Consider the following 21,924-nt stretch of genomic DNA (forward strand, 5'->3'; position numbering starts at 1 on the left):
TACAGTGAAATGGCCCATTTTCTCCCACCCTTATGCCACAGAATTCTAATTTTTCTCTCTCAGACTGTAAAACAGCTGTTTCTAATACATATGGACAGATTTCAAGTTTAAGCTATTACATTGTGAGCATTTCTCTAGTAGTTTTTACAAACTGTTCAGCATTCTCCTCTGTCTTAAATGTTGGGGGAGGGGGAGCGGGGGGACTCTGGTGAATGGGAAAAGAAGAAAAGTAGCTTATAGGATTCTTGGTTAAGGACCACCTCTGGTACTCTCTGGAGCACATTAGCTCTTTAGAAGAAGCAGACAAACCAAAAAAACAACAACAACAACAAACCACACACCAGGATAGAATTCATGTCAAGGCCCCAGAGAATGGCCTTAATGACCTGAAAGGGGAAGAGCAAAGAGGGTAATGATTGTGCCTTGTTCTAAGTGTACAAGTTGAATAAATAAGGAAAACAATGTAATTTTTTTTTTTAGAAAAGTGCTAAACGCATGAAAGTTCCTTAATCTGAGGGGTACACTGGAATACATGGAGGGGCCTCTGAAAACCCGCGGGGTTTTTTCCCCAACTGCTTCTGAGGGTATGTGCCACTGTCCCATGCTCAAGAGGTCGTTCACACACAAGCATATTATTGTTGGGGTTGACTGTTAAGATATGCCTCCACAGCAGCCTTAGAAAACATCTTTTTCTTTCAATATTATAATAACTAATCCTGATCTCTGAAGAAAAAAATATATTCCATTGTAATAATGGGGCCAGAATATCTCTATATATTTTGCACTGTAGTCAATGCAGTCTGCCAAACCTTTCCAAAGAACCTAACCAAGCTAGCCAGATCCTTCTAAAATTTTAGATGTCAGAGAAAAGAATTCTGATCTTTACTTTTCAGGACTTCTAGGTTTAAAAGGCTACTGAAATGTTCAAGCCTTTTCATATTTGATGATACCGTTTGAAGCTAGTTGCAGAAAGGAACACGAGAGAGAATCCTATCTTCTTGAGTGGTGGACCTTTCACAGTTTCGTTGTTTCTCAAACTGTTCTTGCTATGCAAACTGAGGGCAGGCCAGGTTTTCACAATATTTTATGCATAAGTATCGTTTAATGTGTTATTTACATAAATGCCTTAATTGTTTTAGTTTTAAGGACTGAGATCCTATGGTATGTGTACCACTATGTAGAGAAGTTATCTGTATTTTTAAACCGTATTGTTACCAGAAAAGTATAAAGGTTATGTGTCGTTAAGTGCTGAATTCCTGAGTGATGAGACTTACGTAGGTATCCTGATCTTCTGAGACTTCATAATGAAAGATATCATGGCTGAGATACTATTTATTTTGTGGCAACGGGAAATAGGCTGTTTCTATAATCACTGCTTGGAGCCATGGAAATTAATCTTATGCCACTTCTATCAAGGGGAAACCAGAGGCCTTAAGCTATGTGGTGGCGGTGGGCCAGATCTTGATTCATTCTTGGAAGCCTCCTATACACCATTTCACAAGTGATACCTGGAGACCACTTTAAGTAGATTTCATTTTGGTGTTAGCATTGGTTCTGCAGAGAATAACGTTTCAGGGGTGGGTGGTAAAGTTGTAAATAGGGACTGATGGCCTGCTATCTCCAAAATTACAGAGCTGTGTGCTCTCACACACTTGTCAAAACTTGGCAACAGAGCCCTGGGCTTGGCCCAGATGGGGACTGGAGTCCTGCTGTGGAAGCAGATCGCTGGTGGCCCCTGAGTCACCTGCACTGGTATCAAAGGGAATTCAGCATCAGCATTCTGCTCCGTGGGTCCTAACTTAGAATACCACCTCTCAGCTCTCCTCAAGGAAGCCCCTTGGTGATGGTACACAGGAGGTCGAGTGGGGGCAGTGGGGGGGGGGGGGGGCGGGGTGCTGGCTTGTGACCAGGGACCCTGGCCCTTCTTCTTCCCAAGTCTGTATGGGAAGGTTGAGATGCCTGCAGGCAGGGAGAGGTTGTGGATGACCTAGGATCTGCTGAGGTGAAGCTACATGTCGCCGTCCCTTGAACAACAGCCAGGAGACCACTTTGTCACCTGGTGATGAAGTTGGCTTCCTGCCCCAGTTTCTTCTTAGAATAGCAAATAATATACAAGGCTCAGCATCCCTGTGAGGTCGTCTCCTAGTTTTTAATAATTCCTTGTATTTATTTAGTGCCTTTTCCTCTCCCAAGAGCTAACTGTAAGAGTTTTCCATATGTTACTTCAATAATCCTCATTACAGCCCCGTGCCTGAGCTGGTTAGAAAACGGTGCTAATGGGGCCAAGGTCAGCACTCAGCCTCTCACGAGCCCCCTGTGAGCAGCCCCATTTGCACTGAGAAAATCTGTTTCATGGCCTCACCCTGCACAGCTAACCATAACCAATTATTTTAAAAAGCTTACAAGGGGCCACAAAGATAACAGGTAATAATAACGACATTTAATGAGTGCTCACCCTGTGCCAGTTATTTTCTAAGTGCTTATTATATATTAACTAATTCAACTCTCCCAAAAACTCCTTGAGCAAAGTGCCCATTGTTAGACCCATTTTAAGGAAGAGGAAATGGAGGCCTAGGGAATTAAGTAACTTGCCCACGGCCACACAGGAAATGGCAGAACACAGATTTCAACTTCATTAGTCTCCTTAAAGGGATCATTCTCTTAACCACTACTCAATACTGCCTCCGTATAAGCAACATTGTGGATGGCACAACTCAGGACACAAATTCCTTATCATATCAGTATATTAAACACAACTCAGTAATACAGACTACAAGGGCGTAGAGGAAAGGGACACAGCTAACATTTAAAGGTCAGTAGTCATAACACCCCTCTGGTGCCGTGCTATGCACATCACAGGCATTGTCTCATTTTAATCTTTACAACACTTAGAGATAGGTACTCCTGCCTCCATTTTACAGATCAGGATACAGAGGATCAGAGACACTAATTTGAATACTGATTTTTAGTTGGAAGAGCCAGAATTAGAAAAGAAATACGTCTGCTTCTAATGCATATGCTATTCCCACAGAACTTCAGGTGGCACTCTCAATTTACATAAAGGAAACAACTGTGAGTGAATAAGAAATAGAGGTCTAGAGCTGAAGAGAGCTATCATGAGCTATGGTATCCAGGATTAGAACCACGCTTTTGGACTTCTATTGCTGGGTCCTCTTTCCTGCAACTATCAAAAGCCTATTTCTTCTAGCCCTACTCATATACCACAGCCAAACAGAAAATGTGAACCCCTATGGCCATGGAAGCCGATTTGTTTATTGCAGGGTATTCAATGATGTAGCCTATCTAAACCCTTGGGACAGTCAAAGCTCAACAAATGTTGACAAGATGTCAACATCCAAAGAGCTCCTATCACTTGAAGCAAATGGGAGTAACTACTTAACTATTTTCCTCTGTGGAAGCACCAAATGGCTTTTTAAGTTTTATTTGAGAGCGAGCGAGCAGGGAAGGGGCAAAGGGAGAGGAAGAGAGAGGGAATCCTAAGCAGCCTCTGCACTGCCAGCACAAAGCCCCATGAGGGGCCCGGACCCACGAACTGCGAGATCATGACCTGAGCCAAAGTCAGACGCTTAACCAATGAGCCACCCAGGTGCCCTACCAAATGGCTTTGAAAGAATGGCCTCCAGATAACATGGGCTCTGGCATCAGTCACACCTAAGTTAGAACCATGGCTCTTGTCATTTCCTCCTTGAGTTTGGGTGAGGTACTTAGCCTCTCCGAAATGGTTTCCTCATCTGGAAAATGGGGACAATAATTGTACTTATGACATGGAATTACTAGATTAAAGGAGAAACTAAATGGAAAGAAGCTCCCAATCAGACCTTAGTAAAGGCTAACTTATTAAAGTGAAGATCTTCATGAGAAACTACAATATAAAACTCGGCTTTTATTTCCCAGTGTTCTCAAGATCACCCGCAACCTAGAAATGGGAGCTCACTTGTGTTGTCACTCTGCTGCTTCAGACACTTGTAACCAAGTCTTCTTTCCTAAAAGAGTTCATCAGTGGAGGGAAATTTTTCTTTTTCAGCAGATAAAGTTTCAAAGTACATGGGCAGGGCGTGCTGGTGCTCTGACGAACAGCTCAGTAGCTATCCGTATTGGTAGTAATAACCAGCACGTGTGTATTAGAAATTGTCCACGGAATATTGTGCACTCACAGTAAGACAAATAGCAAGACCTTAAGCAGGGCTATTCTGGCTAGTGCACCGTGGTAACTGATGATGCTACAATATCAGTTTCTGGATCAGCTTACGCAAAGGAAGAAAACCCCCAACTGCTTCCTGTGTATTATCCTCGAGTCAGACAATGCAATCTGGATATGAATTCCACCTGAAAGTAATACTTCCAATGTGGTTAGCAAACCAGACTGTTTTTCCTTTTCAGTTTAACTTGACCTAATTAAGGATGGGGGTAGAATTTTGCCACAATACGCAGAGACCCTTTACCAAGTCATTTAACATTAGTCTTATTCCATAATTTGCCAAGTTATAACACAAGGTAATGGGATATTTCAGCAAAACCTCAGCTTTTATGTATGGACAATAATCCTAAGGCTCTAAGCCCAGGCTCCAAAAAGGCTTCAAGCATCCCTCTCCCTCCAGCACCAAATATTCTGCTATAATCTCAAAGAGCTCTCACATCTACTAAACATAAGGCAAGGTATACATCTGACAATCAGGAGGTTTATGTTCAGAAATTTTTCTTCAGGGTGTCACAAGATAGCAGAGACCAAGATGGAGAAAAAACACATTTCTTTGCACTGTGTCATCTGCTATCAAAGTAGATTATTTCCTGCCCTCACTATCACAATCTGGATACATTTCTTAAAAAGTGTGGGGAGAGTCAAGCCTGTAGAGTAGAAGATGCCCACTCTTGAAAAGGGGAAGACAGAAGAGGCAGTGAGTGGAACATCTATCAAGAGCAGGAATCCAGTTGGGTTCCATATAAATTTTCAACCACTGTTAGTCTGCTTTGACCCCAGAAACATTTTTCTTCAGGACTGGACTTCCTCCTCAATAAATCAAGAATTTTATATATTACATATAATAGTTCAAGAATCTAGCCAGGGATCTCTCATAGGTTTGGGGAGCCTGAAAGACTCAAGTAACTTGTACACAGTAGGACTCAGTATTGATAATTCAATAAACACATAATCCCGAGACTGGGAAATGGCACCATGCATAACCATCCTGGATGTGCTAATCAGTGAAAGGTAGGTAATAAGACACAACCCATGAAAAGGAGTCAGCACAGTACGTGCTGTGTTGGGGGTGTTCAATCAATGCTGATTGTATCACCCATTCCCTAACCTACAGGAGTAGCTGGGTTTTCAAGTAAAAAAGAATTGTGAGCTTTATTGGGTGGTAGGAATGTAAGAACCACAGTGTCTCTAAGGGGGCTGGCTGTGAATCTTTCCCCTAGAAAAGAGATGCCCAGCTAGGGTACAGGTGATTAGAAGGTTCCCCAGATAAAGACCTCCTGGGGAGTTATCAGATTCCCTCTCAAGATTTAGTGTTCAAGTCTATTATATGGTCGCGCCTGGAAAGACCTCAGGGAGATATGCTTTCTGATCTGGAGCCGTAGAGAATGACAAAACCAGGGGCCAGAGGTTACCAAGAGCTGAGTGGGGAGTCAAGACAGATCACTTGGAGGAAGGAAAGTTAAACAGGTTGGCAAAGTGAAGGGGTCAAAGGCAGGACCGAATAAGAGCTGGGTAGCAGGTTCTGAGAGCCACAGCCATGGGTCCAGGGTGCCTTCTTGAGCAACTATCTCATTAGGAGAGGTCTGTGGCTGGTTTTCATGCAAGAGCTTTGTCACAGTACAAAGGCAGATCTGATGCATTTAAAGATTCTGTTCTAGAAAGTGTAGTTTAAGAGAGGGCTTATTCAAATATAATCTACTGACACTTGCCCTCAGAACCCTCTGAAGTGTCACTTAAAATGTAGATTCCAAGATTCTACTCAGTCTTCATGAATCAACAGGACTTGGAAAGAGGGCCCAAGAATCTGCATTTTTGTAAGCATTTCTCCACCCTATCCACTCAAGATCTTTAAGAATTCTAAGCTTTTAAAAACACTAAAATATGGTAAAGTGTAAGAATATGTTTAATTTATTTTTGAGAGACAGAGAGAAAGCGTGAGCAGGAGGGGCAGAGAGAGAATACTATCAGGCTGTATACAATCAGCACAGAGCCTGATGTGAGGCCTGAACTCACAAACTGGAAGACAATGACCTGAGCTGAAACCAAGAGTCAGATACTTAACTGACTGAACCACCCAGACACCCCAAAGCATAAGGAATTTAAGGACAGCAATCTTGAGTTCTAATCTTGGTTGTGTGATCTTGGGAGTCACTTGACTCTATTGGGACTTTGTCTCTTCATCTGTGAAACACAGATAATGTATTTCTTCAGAGGAGTTGCTTAAGTCGATGGAGATCAATGTAGTCTGTGAAGGCAAATGTTTGTAATTATCACATTTCTGAGCCAAAGTGAAATCTTGGAGACCCCTGCCATTGTACCTAGGACAGATCTGGGTTTGGTTAGTTATCTCTGAATTGGCCAGTGTTTTGGCCTTAGCTAGGTGTCCCCTGGAAGGCTCTCCAATGGAAGTGCTTACCATAGCCAGCACTTAAAAACTGTCTGATGGTTTGCGGGCCTGGTGTTGGGAGGCAGACTGCTTGCTTTTCAGATCCTGGAGTCATGAGGGAGAAGTGCTTTGAGCAGCCAGAAGTCTCAGGGGTCTGCTTCTCAGGGGTGAATTCCAGGGACATTTAATGTGCTAAGCTACTGGGGACAGTAGCTGGGTTAAGAATTAAGCAGTAGGATAGGATCAGAATCCCAAATGAGTTCATGAATTGGAGAAGTAATCAAGAACAAACGAAAAAAAAAAAAAAACACTCAATAGGAAAAGCTCTGAATAATACTTTGAGGAAATGATTATCACAAACACAGGCTAAGAAATGTCCAGCCAAATGAGGATAATAAGCTGAAAATGATCCAGTGAGGTCCGGCTGTCACTTAAAACATGAACATGAAAGCTGGCTGCACTAACTGAAGCACAGTTTGAAGGAACTGTGAGGTAATCGTCACTTTATCATACCTTTATGAGACTTCTTTGTCCAGTTCTGGACTTCACAGCTTGAGAGGCATGGAGTCCTTGGACATAGTTCAACAGATAGAAATAAAGATGATGAAATTGTTGGAGAACAAGAACTATGAGAAAAAGCAAAAAGATCTGGTATTATTTAACCTAGGGAAAGAAAGCTAAGGGGAGACTTAACTCTTCCCATCCATGAATTACAGTTGAGAGTGATCAACTGTTCTTTGTATCCTGTTGAGGAGTAAACAGGCTTAAGTTCAGCAGAAGGGATGCATGTTGCAGAAAGGAAAACTGTTCTTGTGTTGAATGTTAAGGGTCTGAACAGGCTTTTGTAGCAAAAGAAAGACTTATTTCCAAACACTGACCAAAGGGCCACACCAGACTACGGTAGGTGGATGTGACAAAATGCTAATTTACACTATTTCTAAAGTTGGGAGGAAGGATAATATTGACTAGATTTGGCATCAGCCATGGCTCTGGCCCAGAGCTACGATTTGGTGCTGGCAATTCTCTGGGCCTCAGTTTCCGTTTTTTGTTTTCTTTTTTAAACACTTATTCTTGAGAGAACGTGCGCGCACGCGCACTCACACAAGTGGGGAGGGGCAGAGAGAGAGGGAGACGCAGAATCTGAAGCAGGCTCCAGGCTCTGAGTTGTCAGCACAGAGCCCGATGTGGGGTGCCAACTCACAAACCGTGAGATCATGACCTGCGCTGAGGTTGGATGCTTAACTGACTGAGCCACCCAGGCGCCCCTGGTTTCCACATTTATAAGATGACCTCCATTGCTTTCTTTCTCAGCTCTCAAAATTCATTCTGTGATGTTCTAGAGTAATGTGGTAGCTGTATTTAACAGGTTAAGGTTTTCTTTCCAATGGAGTGAAAACAGTAAGCCTGCTGAGGGGGTGGGCATTTGATCTGGACTTGACGGGCCCATGTCATGGGTTGGGGCAAACTGTAGAGAGCTACAAGGTCTTTATGGGGGAGTATCTGGTTCTGAGAGAAAGCTGAAAAGAAGGCAGGATACTCCTGAGGAAGAATATTGCCTGGAGCAGGAGGAGAACATAGGGGTTCCCTACAGGCTACCTAGGAATAAGAAGATATAAAGGACAGAAGACCATGGGGCATGAATCAGGATAAGCTGGTGAAGATGAAGCCTTAGCTAAGGGATCCAGCCAAGCCTAAGGAACTGATCTAGAGTCAACTACTGAGGAGGCCAGTCAAGCAACTGCCTGATCAACGCAACCTGAAACCAAGAACACTGGTTCTGTATTTGGGTAGCGAAGTCCTCAGTTCTCAAGGTCTGAAAGCACATTGGCTTTAGAGCCAAACAGACTTGGTTTCCATTTTACCTCTGTTATTTATTGGCCATGTGATCTTGGGCAAGATGCTTCATTTTGTTAGAACATAATTTCCAGATAATAAAACGGGGATAAAAGGTCTACTTTATAATATTTTGGTGAAGATTAAATACATGATCACATTCCTGACACATAGCAAGTATGGAAAAACTGCTGTAATTCTGACTTGGGCCTGGGAATGGAATTAAGGCAGAATAAAAAGAAACTTCAGTGACCTCACGATTTACGGAAAGGGCCTGACACTACCACCACTACTCATGATCCAAACTAACTTTCACAGCATGTTTTCCTATGTTCCTCCATCGATCCTCAGGAATAGTTACCTTTAACGTAGGTATTATTACTACCCCATTTCAAAGATAAGAAATTAAGGCTTAGAGTAGATAATGCCTTATCCAAGCTCAATCTGTAAGTTGTGGACTTGTGGTAGTCACTTAACTCTTCTGGCTCCAAAGTCATCGCTTCCCCCCCCACTCCCCCACCCCCACTAACATCTACTTCATGGGAGAGAAACAGGAAGAACACTGAGAAACCAAGGAGTGTTTTTATTATAATCAAGTTAGCGGAGTAATGGAAGCCAGGATTTGTAATCTGGTCTGATTGCTGGTAGTTGCCCATTGACAGTTCACGGTCTTTGAAAGGCTGCCAGACCCTACCTGGAGCTCCAGCATGCAGAGAACAGTGCTGTGAAGAAAGGGAGACACTGAGGTAAAGGTCTCAACTCATAGGTTCAAGGGTACCACCTTTCCAGAGAATGTTCTTCTCCCATCCCTATTCTTGGGCCAACCCCACCAATACAAGCGAAGTCAGAACTAGATCAGCACAGCTTTCTGTTGGTCACATTTACTGAATGAAGAAGATTCTTCTGTTTGTATCTTTAAATAGAACCATTACTGATTTGAAGTCACTCTGTCTCCAGGAGCCCTTAATAAACTTTAAGATCATTACTGAGTCACCTAGCTCTTTCTTCCTCTTAGCAGAGTAACCACGTCTCTGATCTCTCCTTACAGAATTCCTTGCCAACCAGCGAAGCACGCCTGTGACTCTGATCTCTTACTTTAGACATCAATCCCAGGACTGGACATTCACTTCTAGTGAGGCAAGCACTGCTGCTGATCCTAGAGAGGGCTTTCCCCATGAGGCATTGACATTGTAGCTCCTTTTTCCTTTCTTACCCCAGAAGGCACTCAGATACCTTCCAGGGCCCCTTCCTGTTCTGGGTTAAAACACACATACATACCACCACCACCAACACAAAAAAACAAACCAAAGATCTGACATTTTCTTCTCAAAATAGTTTAGACAGTGTCCTCCTGGAAGCAAGGAGTATGACTAAGTGATTTCTTAAAGTCCCTTCCAGCCCGTGATTCACCAGACATAGAATTTTAAGCTGGAATGGACCATTATATTCTGGGCCAAAGGCCTCATTTTTGTAAATAACGAGAGTGAGGTCCATAGAGGTTAAGAGTTGTGGAAGCTGCTTGCTACAGTGGAAAGAGCGAGCATTTGAAGTTAGAAGTTTTGGATGTGAGGTCAAACTTTACCAGTCACATGCTACGTGACCTTGAGCAAGTCATTAACTTCTAGAGATTCAGTTCCCACAGCTGTAAAACGCAAGGAACACTACCTACCCTACCTGCTTCCCAGTGTCGTTCTGAGCATCTTATGACATCACGTTTATGAAGGACACGATAAACGTGACCAAGCAGCTTTATCTATGTGTTGCACTCATACGGTGGCAAAAGGAGGACCCTCAATTCCAGTGTAGTTCCATACCCTTCAAACAATACCACCTTCTTGACCTTTCTCCAATTCTCCAATTATAAGAGTTTCTCATAAGCCACCACACCAATTTGATCTCCATACATTTTCCTTTTAAACCCTGGATAGGCACAGACTCAAACCGTGGAAATCCAGACTGGCACGGATGGCTTATAGGCCAGCAACTCTGAAGGCTTTTGGGGGGATGCCTCAAGCAGCCTTCCATTACATCACAGTTATGGCCCTCAGACCCTGGACTGACAGCTTCCAAGGGACTGGGGACATTCATGAGCTACCTTTCCCTGCAGTTTTGCTAGCCAGTTTCATAGAGATGGCTACTGGATAGTTTGTAATGGGCTCTCAGGCTATAGTATGTACCCTGAAGACTGAGGTAGAATGAGCCACAAAGTGAAATGATAAGTACCTGAAGTTCATGCTGGACAGAGATTCAGGAACTTGTTCGGTGGAAATAGGGGACTTACTGTGCCAATTTGTGTCCACAGAGGAGAAGCAGGAGATGGTAGCTTAGGAAGGAAGTATGGACCTAAGGGTTATGTAGTCCCATGGATGACTAAGAGACATGGTCACTAGGCTCTGAGTTCTATCATCACTATTAGTGCACTGGAAATAATCGACTCCATTTTATTTGGCCCCATTATCAATCACAGGGAATGAGTCCTCAGTTATAAAAATCAGCTCTCCTACTCATCGAGAGATATACATGCCCTGCCAGTACTGAGATTCTGTGCTCCCTCTGCTATCATGGGGTGGACTGACCACATGTCTTTCTTAACTGATGCCTCCCCAAGAGTCACATGGCATAACTTTCTTCAGTTACTGAAGAGACTCCAGTCTCTTCTCCAACAATGGTCTTTGGCTCTTGAAGAATGCAATGGAGAAATCCAACTTTTACTGTTTTCTTAGGCATAGAAAAGGTTTCAAACTTTCAGAAAAAGTGGTGAGATCAAGCCTACAATAAATAGAAAGTATACTTCTTTGCTCTAGGCAATAAAAAAGAAAAATGGCGGGGGGGGGGGGGGGGGAGACACTGGTGAGCCAGTTCAGCCAACAATTTCCATGTTAAAAAAAAAAGTTCAAGTTGGAGCCATGTGGTCTCAATAAAGTAGTAAAATATATTTTCTTTACCCTACACTTCATGTGCCCATAACCTTCCTTTTAAATCATCTCTAACCAGCCCCAAATCACTCTGACCGCAAATCATTTGGTGGCTTTGGTCTCCAGGCAATGGAATGTGCTGGAGTAGACGGGGAGTCGCTACCAAGAGTGCTCAGAGGGAGCTTCCACTCCCTTTGCTCAGGCACACAGACCCCAGCAAAGCCCTGAAAGGGTTCTGCGCTGAGATAGCACATGACATCATAGCTCAATCATTCAGGAAAAAACTGCAAGGGCTGCAGAATAGCACAACATGCCACAAACCACAGTGGGCAGATAAAGCCGAAGAACAGCTTTTCTTATGAAAACATTCACGAATACCACAGGCAGCTGGCAGAGACGCGTTTAATTACATTTACAGAAACCCATTGTATCCATCAACCCCACCATCTTTGGAGCTGACCAACAAATGGGAAGGTCGCTGAAGCCCGTCTTCAAAATGAGAAAGCCAGGAGGGCCTGAAGTTTAGGTCACCGCATTTCATAATGTGTATTACAACTAGATTTGACCCAGCTGTAAAATCGTTTGATAGGCTTTGAAAGCGTTTTCAAGTGAACTAGACCTTAATAGTAACCTATCTTTAAATTTACAGCTGGAGATTAAGAGCAGCCGAAGGTGTGAGAAATCAATTATTCAATTCATGATTAATTTAAGAGACACCGAGCTTGTCCTGGGCATAAACAAAGCTCAAATGACTGCCATCTGCCGTCATATCAGAGGACCCAGCCTTGTATTTTGTAAGTGCCATTGGAACTTTTGTTTATTTATTTATTTTTTTAAAAGGAACTGCTCAAAGAGTTAAGTCTATAGACTTTGAAGGGATGGTAAATGGATTGGGGGTGCCCTCGGGCATCTCAGAGAAACAAAGTTCAGCATGCACTGGTAAAGTATGATTAAAGCTCAAGAGAAAAAAAAAACTGTCCAAATAAAATGCTTTAAAAGGAGTACTTAAGCATCATCTTACAATAATCTCTAAAGTAAGAGTTTTAAAGGAGACTGCGGAATCTGTGTGAGACAAGAGAGATATGCCTGAAAAGCCCCATGGACTTTTCTAATTTTAGCCCCAGAGAGCTATCATTGCTGCTAATTCTAGTCTGTGATTTCACCTAGAAGAATGGAGATTTTCAATAGCAAAAAGAAAAGACCCAGCAAAAACCGCACAACAAATAAACAACAAATGAAAACACTATGATGATCAAAGTAGGTCTCGTCCCTAAAGGAACAATGAAAAATTATATAGTAGCCAGTGACCACTAATGTCTAATAGCCATAATCTTTTCAGAAAGATGGTATTTTGTAGCCTGGTATCATATCTGGCAGTAATCTTTTTCATCAGACACCCAAGGATAACTTTCCATTTCAGTTGGGGGGTGCGCGGGAGATCAAATGCATGCTCATAGTATGTTCTGTTCCTGTAATGGTCGGAGAAAATTCGAGGCTCTTGGGTTACTGAAAATAACCTGTTTGCCATTATGTGTGCAATTATAAGCTAGGACCTGCTTTTTTAAAATTGCTGGTTTCAGCAGAGATTTCCCATGGATTTATCAGCAACAGAAATAAACAAGCATTCCACCGAGCTCCACTTGGAAGTGTGAGAAGGGCTATTGAAAGTCTTTTTCATCATGTGGACAAGAATTCAACTTAACCTACCAGGATGTTAAACTGCATTCCAGTATCCTGAAGACTTTCTTCATCCTCTGAAAACTGAAAACGAACTTCATCCCCCTTCCCAGGTGGTCCTCCTCCCTGGCCCTTGCCACAAAACACATCACCTATCTCTTTCATCAGTAGTCTGTCTGTCAAGTGAAAGGTGACTTCAGCATCCCTGGAAAGCACTGGTGTCAGGCAGGGTCTTTATGTTCATACTGCAGGTAGACTGGGGGAAATCTCTTTGCAAAGGTCACGCTGGTGACCTGTGGATTAGCAAATTTCAAGACTTCTCCAAAATTGAATATTTCTAAAACTGCAACAGCAATGCTTTCCACAAAAACCACTGTAGAATTGTCAGTTTTTCACTTTAGTCTTTCCATGGTAGACAAGCCATCAGGAATGCATTCCTCCTTATTGTATTCTGCCTGCCACTTGTTCCCCCAAGAACCACGGCCAACTGAATGCTAACGAAGGGGACCCCATCCAAAGGGATTCCAGGAGGAGAACGAGAGAATGAAAACGTAGCATTTGATTTTGTTAGACAAAAGACTGCAATCAAGTGAAACCCAAGAAAACAAACAAACAAACTTTCAGGCAACTGAAAAGCAACAGGTGTGAAAACGCCCAAACTTCTCATGGGAAAAAACACCAAACCCTTCCGTTGAAGTGTTTCCAGCTAAAATTCATTCAGCAACTGATCAGCGATTAGAGGCTGTCCTACTGCTCCCTGTGTGAAAGTTTTCCTTCTACTTCAACCAGGGATGGAACAGATTACAAAGAAACTAGAAGGAATACAAACTCGGCGCAAGTCGCTCCAGGCATATAAACGCCTGAAAGAGAAGCTTCTCTCAAAGTATCATTTTTTTTAAATGAATAAAGGCGGGGGGGGGGGGGGGAATTCCACCCCGCGCCTCCAGCCCCTCCCCCACCCCAACTCTAACAACAGAGAAGTCGCGCGCGGAGCTGGACCCACCACCCCCGCCCCCCTAAGAACGATCCCGGGAAGAATTAGGAAAACCGTGGCGAAAGACGGTCTTCCGAGCCCACGACAAGCAAACACCCACAACAGTACGTTTCACTGAAGTACCTGCCCTCCACTGCGGGGAAACGCTGCCAAGCAATATTTCCTGCCCTTCTACATGGTTTTTAATGCTCTCACTTACCAGTTGAGCAGGAGACACGCTCTGCCCCCTGAAAAAAGCTCCCCTCGGGGGTCTTTCAGATCCCAGCTATTCCCAGCTTGCAACTTCGGGGCTCGGAATTCAGCCTAGCTTGCTGAATACAACGGAGAAAATGAACGGGCAGCTGAGCCGCCCACAGCCCGGCCCCTCGCAGGCTGCGAGGAAGACGTCTCGGCGTGCCGGGGCTCCCGGGAAGCCTCCCAGCGGCCAGGCCCTCGCGAGCAGGCTGGACGCGAGGCGGGCCGACTGCAGCCGCGCCGAGTGCGCCGCGTCTCGCCGAGGGGCCGCGTGTGCGCCGTGCGCGTGTGGCAGAGAGGGGGCTGCTGGGGAGGGGGAGAGGGTGTGTCCTGGCGAGGAATGCCGCTCACTTCCACAAATAACCCTGAGCTGGGACGCGAGGCGATCAGCTCCTCTCGCTCCAAGCCCTTATCACGCTTAGGAAGGCTTTGACTTTGGTCGGGGATTGCAATCACCGGTGGAGAGGGTAATAAGCAAGTTCCACCCACGGTTTCTAAAGCCCGTTCAGCTGCGGTTTGAAGCATTTCCCAAAGACCTCGTTCCTATAGTCAACACCGCGTCTCTGAACACACCTTGGGGGGAAATCCAGGTGGTAACTAGTAGTGTATTTGTAGTAGTTATAAAAGAAATCAATTCCTATCTTGCTCTTCCTTATGTACCTACCCTTTCACGCAGGGGGTACCTCTCAATTACATTCTCCATCTACATTCTGGTGAACTGTTTTCTCTGATGCTGCCTTACTGTAAAGCTATAAATTAATTACTACATTACACATGAAGCCCCTAGGAAAAAGAAGGCTGAGAATAAATCTGGTTTTTGTTCTTTTTTATGTTGAACAAGTCTGCCATTAATCAAGTCTTTCCACCAACATCTAGGGAACAGACCCAAGATTGCGACTCACTGAGAGATGAACATGTGCATAAGTCTGGTTGTTTTACAGTCTTTCTCTGCAGCATTATGTCATAGTGACTCAGTTACCAACCACACAGACAGATATAATGGAGAAACAATAGGAGAAACAAAACCAACTATTTAATAAAGACCTACCTACTTGCCAACTGTAACAGATTTCAGACAGGGCCTAAAGTTTAAACATTTTTAAGGATTATTTCACCACTTCCATTGTTTCCCCATCTTAGAGTCACAGAACTGCTTCTCATTGGTCAGTCTGAGAAACAGAAACCCAGGATTGTATTTGGAAGTTTAAGGAAGAAACTCATAAGGGACCCATGACGCTATTAATTTTAATGTAGCATGTAAAATGTCAACAGCATGACAGATTCTTGAAGTCAATTAGAAAACATCAGAAAGTGTCTTCCAGAAATAGAATAATCTTGAGAGGCCCAAATAGATATAGTGCAAAAAATGTTTTTTGAAATGGAAATAAAATGTTGAGACTTTGGTGTATATCTTTATTTTTAGCATCTTGAGGAAGTAATGGGTCACAAAATAATTGAATTTTTTCCTCACCTATTAAATTTCCCCCTCCTTTGAGAATCAATGTAAAGTTAGTAAGAATGAGTTTGCTTTTCAAACTGAAAATATTCTGGGTTTGGCAGGTTCAGTCCCTTCTTGTATGTTATTAGGTTCTTTCATTTGTTAACTACACTTCATTTATAGAGTTTTGCTGGAGTCACTGAATAACAGAGGCAAATACTTTTGTTTGTCTGAAAGGCATCACTGTAAAGCAGGGTGGCCTAATTGGGTGAGTGTCTCTAAGATACGTTTCAAGTCCTCACCACCTTTCTCATCTCCAGCAAAAGGGTGGTAGAACAATCCTTCCTCTGTGAATTAGGGGGAACATTTTATTGATTAAAATGCCAAGGTGAAAGAGAAGGAATAATGGGGGCAGGGGGTGGTTAGTATATGATCACCACGAGCACAAAGACCTGAATATCCCTTTTAACTGCCTGTGCTAAAACTCTGAACTTTTTGAACTCTGAAGTTTAGTTGAAATATCCAACATGCATAAATATCTCAGGCAAAGACGGCACCCCTTTCTCATGGCTCTGTGTGTGCAGATGAGACTGAAGGAAAGGTGAAGTTTCTGCAGGCCTTCCACATCATATACCAAAGGAGACCACCTTTTGAGTTGCACCTATTAGTGGTCCCAGATGTTCCTGGAAATTGCTTTTTGTTTCTGTGATCTGCCCACTTGCTTGTGCTCCAAATGACAACTATTCCAATGTTGAATGTTCCGCAGGATTTCTTGGGTTAGGAGAGGGAGTGGTGAAAGCGTTCTCACTGTGTGTGGTCCTTAGAGCACCTGTCTCAGGAGTGGGGGGAGGGGAGCTTGCTGAAAATGTAAATTCCCTGGGCCCTTCTCAGAGCTCCCAAATTAGGTCTTTCTCTGGGGGCTGTGCCATTATTCTGTGTGTGTGTGTGTGTGTGTGTGTGTGTGTGTGTGTGTGTGTGTAATTAAAGGTTTTGAATAAGTAATATGTTCACATAATTTGAAAAGCAAAAGGTGTGAATACTTTTATTCAAGGTATATACCTTGAGTATATGTTCAAGGTGTAACCTCCTTCCTACCACTGTTTCCCATATGTCCAGTTCATACATCTCCTCCAAGGCAGGAGTTTTTTCCTGTAGATTTTCAGGTTTCTTTATCCACCTACCAGCAATTATAAATTCTTACTTTTTTCTTTATTTCTTAAAAAGACTGTATGCAGAACAGTTACTGTCCTTTACTTTTCTCCTTCTCTTAAATATACTTTAGGATCTTTTGTCTATATCATATGTTCGATTATTTGTTAACTTAGAGACAAACACTTATTATGCACCTACTATATGCCAAATACTGTTATATATGCTGGGGATAGAGGTGTGGACAAAATTGACAAAAATTTCTACCCCGCAGCATTTTTTTAACGTTTTTTTTGAGAGACAGAGAGAAACAGAGCACGAGAGGGGGAGGGCAAAAGAGAGGGAGACATAGAACCTGAAGCAGGCTGCAGGCTCTGAGCAGCACAGAGTCTGATGTGGGGCTCGAACCCTGGAACTGTGAGATCATGACCAGAGCTGAAGTCAGATGCTTAACTGATTGAGCCACCCAGGCACCCCTGCTCCATAGCATTTCTATCTTGGGAGAGGGTACATGAAGCAGACAACAAACATGATAAGTAAATTATATATTGTATTAGAATATAATCAGAGCAATTGAAAAACTAGAACAAGATAGTAGGGATTGGGAATGTGGGGTGGCGGATTGTAATTTTAAATGGAGTGGTCAGAGGTGACTTATTGAAAAAATGACATGTAAGCAAAGACTTGATGGCAGTGAGAGAGTGAGCTTCGGAATCCTTTGGGGAGTATGTGATCCAGACAGAGGGAACAGGTAGTGCAAAGGCCCTGAGGTGGGAGTATGACTAGCATATTTAAGGAGAAACAGAGGCCAGTGTGACTGGAGCAGAGAAAGTGAGGCAGAATGTCACAGAGGGTCAGAAGGGCAACAGGGGGCAGATCACATAGGCTCTTATAAGCCAGTTTAAGGATTTGGGCTTTTACTCTTAGAGCAATGGACAGCCATCAGGTGGGTCTTGAGAAGAGGAGAGACGTGATACAATTTACATATATATCAGCACACAGGAAACATGCTCATGTTTAAAGTTGCATAGTATTCCCTTGGATAAATACACTGCAATTTTATTCCATCAGGATGCAACTGATAGATGTTTGAGTTGTTTCCAATAATCAGCTCTGAAACAAACTTCCACATTTGCCATTTTACACTTGTGCATCTATGGTATTAACATCCACAAGTTGGATTATTGGATTATGGATTTCTAATTTTTGATAGATACAGCCAAATTGCCCCCCAAAAGGCCTAAGCCAATTGACCCTCCCACTAACAATATTGACTTGTTCTTGTTTTCCCACAGCCTTGCCAACAGAGTGCATAATCAAACTTCTGGGAGTGTGCCAATCTGATAGGTGAAAAGGATGTCTCATGATGGTTTAACTTGCGCTTCTCTGATTCGGGGTGAGGTTGAGCAATGTCTTCGTATGTTGAGGCTCCAATTCTATTTCCTTTGTTGTGGCTTGTTGTACTTTGCCCATATTCTACAGGGCTCTTGTCCTTGTTCTTTACAGATTTATTTAAAGTTGATACATATTAAGGAGATCATCTCTTTGTGTATGAGCTGCAGATTGTTGGCTCCTTTGGTCATCTGCCTTTCGACTTGGCTGATGGTACTTTGCCATGTGAAAGTATCTCATTTTTATGTAATAGGAGGAAGTATATAGAAAGGCCTTTTCCATATCATCTACTTTGATGATTTTATTTTTTGACATTTAGATATTTGACAGATGTGCATTTTATCCTGGTTTAGTTGATAAAGTATGGACCCTGCTTTATTTTGTTCCAAGTAATGATCCAGCTGCCCCACTACCACGTTTTAAAATAATAATTAAAAAAAATTTAATTGTGGTAAAAAGCAGATAACATAAAATTGACCATCTCAACTATTTTTAAGTGTTCAGTTCAAGGATGTCAAGTATATTCATATTGTTGCTCAATGGATTCCTAGAACTTTTCATTTAACAAAATTGAAACACTATACCCAATGAACAATAATTTCTAATTTTCCCCTCCCTTCTGCCTCTGGCAAACACAATTCTTTCTTTTCTTTTCTTTTTTAATGTTTTATTTAGTTGTTTTGAGAGAGAGAGAGAGACAGAGAGAAAGGGTGTGCACTTGAACAGGGGAGGGGCAGACAGAGACAGAGACAAACAGAGAGAGCAGGAGGGAGAGAGAGAGAATAACAAGCAGGCTCCACGCTGTTAGAACAGAGCCCTGCTCGAGGCTCAAACTCACAAAACCTGAGATCATGACCTGAGCTGAAATCAAGAGTCAGGTGAGTAACTGAGCTACCCAGGTGCTCCATCTACTTACTTTCTGTTCCCATGAATTTGATTATTTTAGATACCTCATATAAGTAGAATCATTTTTGTGCCTGGCTTATTTCATTTAGGATAACGTCTTCAAAGTTCATCCATGGTATGGCATGTGACAAGATTTCCTTGCTTTTGAAGGCTAAACAGTATTTCATCGCAGGTTCAGAGCACATTTTCTTTATCCCTTCATTTGTTGATGCATTTGGATTGCCTATACCTCTTGGTTATTATGAATAATGCTACTGTTAACATCAGTCAGTCAATGTGTATTTGAGGTCCTGCTTTCAATTCTTTTGGATATATACCCAGAAGGGGAATTGCTGCATTATTTGGTAAGTCTATTTTTAATTTTTATTTAAAAATTTTTTTAATGTTTTATTATTTATTTTTTGAGAGAGAGACACACACAGAGCACAAGGAGGGGCTGGGGGTGGGGGGGGTGGACGGAGAGAGAGGGAGACACAGAATCTGAAGCAGGCTTCAGGCTCCAAGCTGTCAACACAGAGCCTGACACAGGGCTTGAACTCACAAACCGTGAGATCATGACCTAAGCCAAAGTTGGACACTTAACCGACTGAGCCACCCAGGCTCCCTTATTTTTAATTTTTTGAGGAATCTCCATACTGCTTTCCACAGCAGTTGCACCATTTCACATTTCTACCAATAGTGCACACAGGGTCCAATTTTCTTTTCAAAGTTTATTTATTTATTTTGAGAGAGTGAGAGAGCACAAGTGGGGTAGGGGCAGAGAAAGAGGGAGAAAGAGAATCCCAAGCAGGCTCTAAGCTGTCAGCTCAGAGCCTGACATGGGGCTCGATCTCAGACACCATGAGATCATGACCTGAGCTGAAATCAAGAGTCAGATGCTTAATCAACTGAGCCACCCAGGTGCCCCTGGGTTCCAATTTTTCCACATTTTCACCAACACTCGTTAACTTATTTTTTTAAATTTCTTTTCTTAATTTCTTTTCTTCCTTCCTTGCTTCCTTCCTTTCTTTTTTCTTCCTTCCTTCCTTCCTTCCTTCCTTCCTTCCTTCCTTCCTTTCTTCCTTCCTTCTTTCCTTCCTTCCTCTCTTCTTTCCTCCCTCCCTTCCTTTCTTTCTTCCTTTCTCTCTTTCTTTCCTTCTCCCCCAACCCCTGTCTCTTTCTTTTTTGATGGTGGCTCTCCTAATAGGTATGAGGTGATATCTCATTATGGTTTTGATTCGAATTTCTTTAATTATTAATAATGGTGTACATTTTTTCATATGCTTATTGGCCATTTGAGTATCACCTTTGGAGAAATGTCTATTCAAGTCCTTTGACCATTGTTTTTATTTAAAAAAAATTTTAATTTTTATTTCTTTTTGAAGGAGAGAGAGAGACAGAGTGTGAGTGGGGGAGGGGCAGAGAGAGAGGGAGACACAGAATCTGAAGCAGGCTCCAGGCTCTGAGCTGTCAGCGCAGAGCCCGACGCAGGGCTTGAACTCACAAACCGTGAGATCATGACCTGAGCAGAAGTTGGACGCTTAACCAACTGAGCCACCCAGGCACCCCTCCTTTGCCCATTTTTAAGTCAGGTTGTTTGTGGGGGGTTTTGGTTGAATTGTAAGAATTTTTTATCTATGAGATATTAACCCATTGTCAGATACATGATTTGCAAGTATCTTCTCCTATTCCATAGGTTGGTGTTTTACTCTGTGGTTTGTCTCCTTTGATACAGGAAAGTTTTCAATTTGATGTAGTCCCACTTGTCTGTTTTTATTTTTGTTGCCTGTGCTTTGCTCTGCTACCACTTTATGATGATAATCTCCTACCTACTGTTTTGAGGTGTCATTTTTAACATGTATTACATTCCTGTATATAGTGAGTCTATTTCTGGACATTTCATTCTATTTTCTTAGTTGATCTTTTAATTTCAGTGCCACTACCACACTGTTTTAACTATTGAGGCTTTTAATTTTAATATCTAGTGAGCTTAATTCTCTCATTGCTCTTCTGTTTCCTGTGTTTCGTTTTTGTTTATTTTTCTGCGTGAATTTCAGACTAAATAATAAATAATGATAGAAATCCTTATATTTTTATTACTATAAGTGCACTTAGATAAATAACAGAGAGAATCAACAGCTTTTATGTTGTCAGGTTTTCCTAGCCAAGAAGGTAGATCTTTCCATTTGTTCAAATCTTATTTTGTGTCCTTCATCAATGTTTTATGGCTTTATTCAGATGTGTCCTGCAACATTTATTGTTACAGTTATTCTTAGGTATTTTATCCTTTTATTATTATTGTAAATGTGGTCTTTTCTCTCATTACATCTTCTTACTGGATATAATCAATTTATTACAGTGTATTCATTTTGTGCCATTTCATCTTACTAAATTCTCTTATTGTTCATAGATATTTCTCAATTCTTTTATATTTGTAACTATATAATGATATCATCTAAAAATAAAGATTAACTTTCTGCTTTCCATTTTTTATACTTTTCACTTTTTTTCTAATTTCATTGTCTATTAAATCTAGTACGATGTTAAATAGCGGTAATGATAGTGGGCATTCTTGTCTTATATTTGATTTTAATGGAAATGCCTCCACTGTTTTCCCAGTAGATAATAGTATGGGCTTTGGGTTGGGGATGATATATTTTATTATGCTAAGGAAGTGTTAATTTATCTTTATTTCCTTGAGGCCTTTCTCTGGGGTCAAGTATGATTACTGGCTTTTGTGCAAATGTTTTTTTCTAGTATCTTTAGAAATAATCATATAATTTTTCTCCTTAGATCTATAAA

General features: G+C 42.1%; 1 protein-coding gene across 1 annotated transcript in view; it reads right to left on the reverse strand.

Annotated features, from left to right (window-relative positions):
- The window catches only part of PALLD (palladin, cytoskeletal associated protein), a 267,481-nt gene extending 253,002 nt beyond the window's left edge, over positions 1-14,479 (reverse strand). The window contains exon 1 of the mRNA XM_042935116.1: positions 14,224-14,479. The gene's annotated coding sequence lies outside the window, so the exon portion shown is untranslated. The remainder of the gene's footprint in view (positions 1-14,223) is intronic.
- Positions 14,480-21,924: the final 7,445 nt, after the last annotated feature.

This window comes from Panthera leo, chromosome B1 (genome assembly GCF_018350215.1).
Source record: "Panthera leo isolate Ple1 chromosome B1, P.leo_Ple1_pat1.1, whole genome shotgun sequence".
NCBI classification, from domain to species: Eukaryota; Metazoa; Chordata; class Mammalia; order Carnivora; family Felidae; genus Panthera; species Panthera leo.